Source organism: Phocoena sinus, chromosome 4, assembly GCF_008692025.1.
Source record: "Phocoena sinus isolate mPhoSin1 chromosome 4, mPhoSin1.pri, whole genome shotgun sequence".
NCBI lineage: Eukaryota > Metazoa > Chordata > Mammalia > Artiodactyla > Phocoenidae > Phocoena > Phocoena sinus.
This window is the reverse complement of record NC_045766.1, coordinates 90,432,980-90,440,301: the sequence shown is the minus strand read 5'-3', so window position 1 is coordinate 90,440,301 and position 7,322 is coordinate 90,432,980.

Below are 7,322 nucleotides of genomic sequence, written 5' to 3'. Positions count from 1 at the left end.
AACAGTTCCCTCTGACAAACAGATTATTTTGTGATATTACCAGGTCACAAATGTTGAAGTTAAAGTTCAGAAATAGGGATGTCAGGGACAAATTAGAGGTATGGTATTAACAGATTTAAAAATACTGAGGGAGATGCAAGAGGAAGGGGATATAGGGATATATGCATACATATAGCTGATTCACTTTGTTATACAGCAGAGACTAACACACCATTGTAAAGCAGTTATACTCCAACAAAGATGTTAAAAAAAATACTATATGTAAAATAGGTAAGCAACAAGGATTTACTGTATAGCACAAGGAACTACACCCATTATCTTATAATAGCTTATATGGAATATAATCTGCAAAAATACTGAATCACTATGCTGTACACCTGAAACTAACACAATATTGTAAATCAACTATACTTCAATTAAAATAATAAAATAAACGACTTTTTACCTTAAAAAAAGGAATAGAGGCCAGTGGCCAACCAGCAACCCTGGCAAGACCTCATAGGGTCGAAGACCTCTGGGGAGTTTTCTCAGCTCAGTATCAGGTCCTGAGTGTTGTGGGACCAGAAACTTGATATTGTCAATGTACCCAGACTTGATCGATTCAAGTAATCCATATTTCATAAATGATCAAGGGACTGATCTATAGACCCAGATGCAGATTTACTCCTTTATAACGGTAGGAAGCACTTGGGGTAGGAAGTCAGCAGAACTGCATTCTGACCCAGGCTCACCACTACTACCTGTGAGGGCAAGTTACTGAATTTCTCTGAGACTCAGTGCATGCATCTGTAAAATGCAACTGTCATGAGGAACAGAAGAAATGTATAAAGTACCTAACACAATGCCCAGTACGCAGTGAATGGTGGTTATTATGAGGGGCATGATAGTGGTGATGACAAAAAGGAGGAAGAGGAGAAGAGGAGGCTGCAGGAACCACAAGGATTAGAAGACTTGTGCTGGTTGATCAAAGACAGTCAAGAGAGAATTAGAAGGCCCTTCTTAGTAGAGAATCAGAGAAGGGCTTCCCTGGTGACGCAGTGGTTGAGCAAGGGACACAGGTTCATGCCCCGGTCTGGGAAGATCCCACATGCCGCGGAGCAGCTGGGCCCGTGAGCCATGGCCACTGAGCCTGCACGTCCGGAGCCTGTGCTCTGGGAGAGGCTACAACAGTGAGAGGCCCACATACTGCAAAAAAAAAAAAAAAAAAAAGAGAGAGAATCAGAGCAAAGTGTATTGAGTTGAACATTATAAAAGCTTGGGCCTTCAAGCCATGAGGATCTGGTAGACCCACCTCGACTCTAGGGACACGCCTGTCTGTCAGGCAGTATAAGTTGTTTCTATTCCAGAACCTAGAACAGTGCCTAGCAAATGGTACTCAATAAATAGTTAATGGATAAACAGGTGGAGTGCCCCAACCTGGGAGACAGTGATAATTTCTTTTATCTTTGGTTCACCTATTTCTGGACTCAGTAGAGGTATTACTGCCTCCCATTTCTTCCCAATCCCCACACTATATGACCACAGAATTTCTTCAGTAATATAGTCAAGTGATTCACAGATTTCTCTGATTATATCATTACATTTAGACATTGATTAAACTCAAATCACTTTGTCATTCACTGCAATCATATTTCAAAATTCGGTGAGTTTTTCTTTATAACCTAACGAGTGCTTATGGTAGAGACTGGCTAAATACTCCTAAAACTCATGTCTTCTTTTTCCTGGGCACACAGCTAGATTACATTCTCATGACCACGACTGAGCTCTAACCATTGGAACATGTGACAAGTAATGTACATTTCTTCCTTGCCTGGACAATAGAATCTTCCTGTTTGCAATTCAGCTCTCTATCTTACTTTGTCCAGATGTTGTAGAGAACCCAGTAGCCCTAGGAGATGGCAGAATCAATGAAAGGAAAAGCCTGGGTCTCTAAATAATCACATGGTTCAGAGTCTGCCTCTCTTTCATTGGATTGAGATCTAAATGAGAAACATATCTTTACTGTGTCAAGTCACTGAGATGTGGGGGTTATTTTTATAGCAGTTAGCTTGTCCTGACTAATTTAGAACAGTAATCATGTCACTTAACTGATTTTTATTTTAAATATATATATATATATATTTCTTGAGAATATTAAAAAAGATATATATTGGTCTTATGGGAAAACCCGAACTAACTTTTTGGCCAACCCAATATATATCTTGAGAACTTGGAACAATTCATTTTTTTCCTATATGTCATATTTACATGGTTACCCAAGCATGGCCTTTTAGTCCTTCCTTTCATGTCCTCTTAGTCACCCATATCACACCAAATCAATCAATCAGCAATCAATTCTGCCACTAAACATCCATTTCTCTTCATCCCCACTATCTATACCTTGCTTATTAGATCCCTGATTTTCCCACCTGGATTGCTGAAATAGCCTCCTATATTTTCTAATTGCCCTCAGTCTCTCATTCCTTTGATGTATCAGCCAGCCTTTGCCAGAGAGTTCTTTCTGACATGAAAATCTGATTTTGTCACTTCCTTGCTCAAAATTCAGTAACTCTGCATCACCTCCCGACTAATATCAAAAGAAATTAGCCATCTTTTAGAGCCTCTTTGCTATGTCTTCCTTATCACACACCTTAAACTATTAAAGCTCAATGGTTCCCAAGTGTGAGTCTAAAATACCTGGTTTCCTAGGCATTACTGAAAAGAGTTCTGGAATTCAGAAGAGGTCCAGGCATTATTTGCTGACTAAACAAATGATATAGCTTAAATATATATGCATTACTACTGAGTTAACATATATAATGCATGCAACTTATGTGAGTTACTTTTATCGCCATCATTTTCCAAATATTTATTGCTATTGTGATTAATAAAATAAAATTCCTTTTGAATGAAACTATTTGTAATATATCTCTAAGTTGCAGGATATTAAATAAAACTACTGTCACATGCATCGGGGGCTCAATGTTTTGATGTTAAAAAGGGATCCACTCTTGACTATTTGGGAACTACTGCTGTAGCCAATACAAACTATTTGCATTTCCTTGAATGGACAGTGACATTGATTCTGTACATGTGGTGGATTCTGTGGTTTGGCTTGATCAACCCCCATCCCACCGTACTTCTATGGTGCCTTCCTGTGCTGCAGAGACTAGAAAGCTAATGGCTTTCTTTCTCAAATTCTTTTGCAGCAAAAGTTCTGAATGCACAAAATAGATGCACTCCTGTGAGATTTAGAAATTAAAAAAACAGAGCTGAGGCCATCTTCCTGCTCTCCTGGCTTTTCTACTGGCAAGCAATTTTGCAGAGATCCTTTTCTCTAGCAGAGTCCAGTGGCACCAGGATCAGGGCTGCCTTCCTGATTCCTCATTAGAGGATGGTAACATGTGTTTTGTTTTGTTTTGTTTTTTGCGGTACGCGGGCCTCTCACTGCTGTGGCCTCTCCCGTTGCGGAGCACAGGCTCCGGACGCGCAGGCTCAGTGGCCATGGCTCACGGGCCCAGCCGCTCCGCGGCATGTGGGATCTTCCCGGACCAGGGCGCGAACCCGTGTCCCCTGCATTGGCAGGCGGACTCCCAACCACTGCACCACCAGGGAAGCCCGGTAACATGTTTTTGGTCTGAATAATTCCAGTGATGGCCTCAGCGGGACAGTACTATAGTCTTTCAGGAATCATTCCTGGTAGGCCAGCCTACAGCCCATTCTTCTGGCCTTTCCATGATTTTATCCTAATCACCCATGGATTTTCACCTTCTAAAAATGATTTCTGTTTCCTTAAAATTGGTTTCTGTTTCCTGCACTGAACTCTGACTAACACAAGTCTTGGAAAATATTGCTCTGTCTAACATGGAATGCATGGCCCCTCTCAGCTCCTCATCCTCTTGTTCTCAGTTCAAGTGTCTTCTTTTCTAGGAAGCATTCACCAACCCCTGCAGCTGAGTCAAATACCTTCTTTTCTGTCCCAGTCATAACCCTAGGATGGCACTTCTCACTATTGTATAATAATGGTCTATATTTGTTCATTACTTGTCTATAAAAATTGACCAACGGGACTTCCCTGGTGGCGCGGTGGTTAAGAATCCGCCTGCCAATGAAGGAGACACGGGTTCGATCCCTGGTCCAAGAAGATCCCACATGCCGTGGAGCAACTAAGCCCGTGCACCACAACTGCTGAGAGGCCGTGAGCCACAACTACTGAGCCCATGTGCCACAACTACTGAAGCCCACTCACCTAGAGCCTGTGCTCCACAACAAGAGAAGCCACCACAACGAGAAGCCCACGCACCGCAACGAGGAGTAGCCCCCGCTCGCCTCAACTAGAGAAAGCCCGCATGCAGCAATGAAGACGCAAAGCAGCCAAAAATAAATAATATATAAAAAAATTGACCAGTAAAGCTACTTTTTATTAGTCGCTTATTCCCAGGTAGGTGCACTGTAAGGGCTCATGAAGTGAATGAATGAAGAAATAGGAATTTCCATGAATAACAATTAACAACCCATAAAGAAGGAAATGCAGTAGCATGGGAGAAGACGTGTAGTTTTTCTTGCAAAATGGTACCATGTGCAATTATATATAAAGTCAGGCAGGCCTGAAATGCCATAAGTCTATGTATGTTCTCCTTAGACCCCTAACAAAGACAGCCATATGGGCTAGACCAGGGATTGGCCATTTTTCTCTCTAAAGGGTCAGACAATAAATATTTTAGGCTTTGTGGGCTATGTGATCTTTGTCACAACTACTCAACTCTGTCATTTTCAAGAGAAAACAGCCTTGCTGCTGGCTCGAAAACTGACCCCTGACACTGAGGGCACAGAGAGACTGAAGAAAGAAGTGAGCCACTCCAGACTGGTAGGTGGCAGGTTTAATAAGCAACGGAAATTACACACGTCTCCACACCCGCCCGCCAGAATCTTAAAAGTTTATACAGAGGCCTTACCGGGTTCAGTCACGTGTTCAGTGGCGATGGTCTCAACAACACCTTGCTCTCTCAAGGCTGCGTCCCTGGAACAGCTCCCACGGAGGGAACGGTGGGCAGAGGTACCTTCCAAGACAGGGGAGCATGTGAGGCGTCTCTGAGTGCGCAGTTATTCCCTCTTGATGACCTCGTCCAACACACACACACACACACACACACACACACACACACACACACGTATATATAAAACAGATAATATATAAATAATGGGAATGGTTGTGGTCCAGTAAATCTTTACTTATGAACACTGAAATGTGAATTTCATATAATTTTCATGTCACAAAATATTATTCTTCTGATTTTTTTCAACCATTAAAAAAATATACAAACCATACCAAAATAGGTCGGGAGGTGGCAGGTAGTAAGGGGAAGCATATTTGGCCTGTGGGGAGTAGTTTGCCAGTCCCTGGTTTAGGAGATTAAGGAAAGGTCTGGCTTTACAGTTTGGAGTGACTTCGGTTTTTTTTAGTGGACGTTTGTATGCATTTCAATTTATTCCCATGTAAAATGAAGATTATATCACTTATGTAATAACATATTACTAATATAATTAACTGTGATATTAAAATAATAATTGCTAAAATGTTTTGAGACCTTGAGGACAGGACTTTGTCACTTGTAGGTCTTCTTAAGTTCCTAAGTACTGGATTAATTTAAGTGTTTGATAGATAACATCGAATAGGAAAGCCTTGATGTTCTATGTATTTGGCAAAGCTGCTGGTGAGCAGTATGTGGTAAGAATATTCTCCCCTTCATTTATCGCATGAAAGGTAAAGAGGCACAAATAATATGTGGAAGATTACCACCCTGCTTTTGTTCCCATCCAGAAATGGACAAATCACCTTAATTGCAGTTTTCAATAAAGCAGATGTCAAGAGTTTTTAAGCCCACACATTATACCTGCTTTAGTTTCTAGGAGAAAATTTTTCTTGGAGTTTTTCAAAGACTCGTGTAACTAGAGAGGTGGGAAGGGACACCTCCCTCTACCCACAACTCACAGGTGAGACTGTCTTGGACGTAGACTTTTAAATGGTAGCTGGTGGCAGGACTGGGGCAGACACTGGTCTCTGATTCCCACTGCAGTGCTCTTTCTACTTTACCAGGCTTTAGAAAAAAATTATCTGCTTTGTTCTAATAAAAATTGTCAAAAAAAAAAAAAAAAATTGTCTAAGGTTAAGTCCAATCATGGGTTTATAACTAAATCACGTGTTTCCCTGAGTTGCAAAGGATTTCTTTTATATCAAATACAGAGATAGAGTATAAGAAGCCCTAATTTCTTATTGATGTCACTAGCCATTCCGCAAGGTCCTGAGATGTGAAACCAAGGAGAGGGAGGGATGAAGATTCAATGGCCTTAGTAGAGACTAGAGGTGAGTGAGATCAGAAAGAGATAAGCAGAAAAACAGTTCTTGCCACCTAATGGACAAGCATCACTAAGCTGTCTTCTACTGCTTTCCTGTTGCATTTGAGAAATTAAGGAATAACATCCTACTTCTTTTAGGCATTCCACTTATTGAACACTACGACATGCCAGGGACAACACAGAGCTTTATGTCCATTACCTTATTATAATAGCTATTATTCTGTTCCTTCAGTTGATGAAACTGAGGCTAGATAACTTGTTCAGGTTCATACGACTGGTAAGGGGTGGAGTCAGGGCTCAATACCCACACCTGACTGCAAAGCCCATGTGTGTTCCCACTGCTTTGTAGCAAACTATGTAATGTCACCCCTGTGAACCAGAGTGCTGGTGGAGCCAGCTCAGCATACAGGCCTGATTTTATTAAACTGGCTAAATGGACAGGTTTCTTTTGTGGGACACTAGCAGATTCATGCTGAACAGGTTTTGCTTTCCAAATTTACCACATAACAAATTTCCTAAAAACATTCTTAATCAAAAGTAAATTGGGGGGGGAAAAAAAGTAAATTGGGATTGTTCATTCATGAATCAATCCCCCAAACCATGGAACTCAAATATTGGAACTTGTCATGTTGCCTGGGCAGTAGAAAATGGCTTAGTGAGTTAAGTACTCACAGATTCAACATATTAGGGCAGCCAGCATCAGACCCACTTCCATCGCTTACCTGCTTCTTTGCCTGCAATCACTTAGGCTATATAAAGGTAGAGATTTCTCCCCTGACTTCATAGGCATCTTTCCTTTTCTACTCTTCACCCCACAACTCGAGTTGATACTTTCACACATATATATTTCTCCTGTTTACAAATTGGGACACGGAAATATAAGTTTTACTGCCTTCATGGCTAACGAATTTCTAGAAGCAGAAGCAGACAGTAATCACAGGTATCTGGCTGATGTGATCGACATGGATCTGAAGTAGTGATCAAGA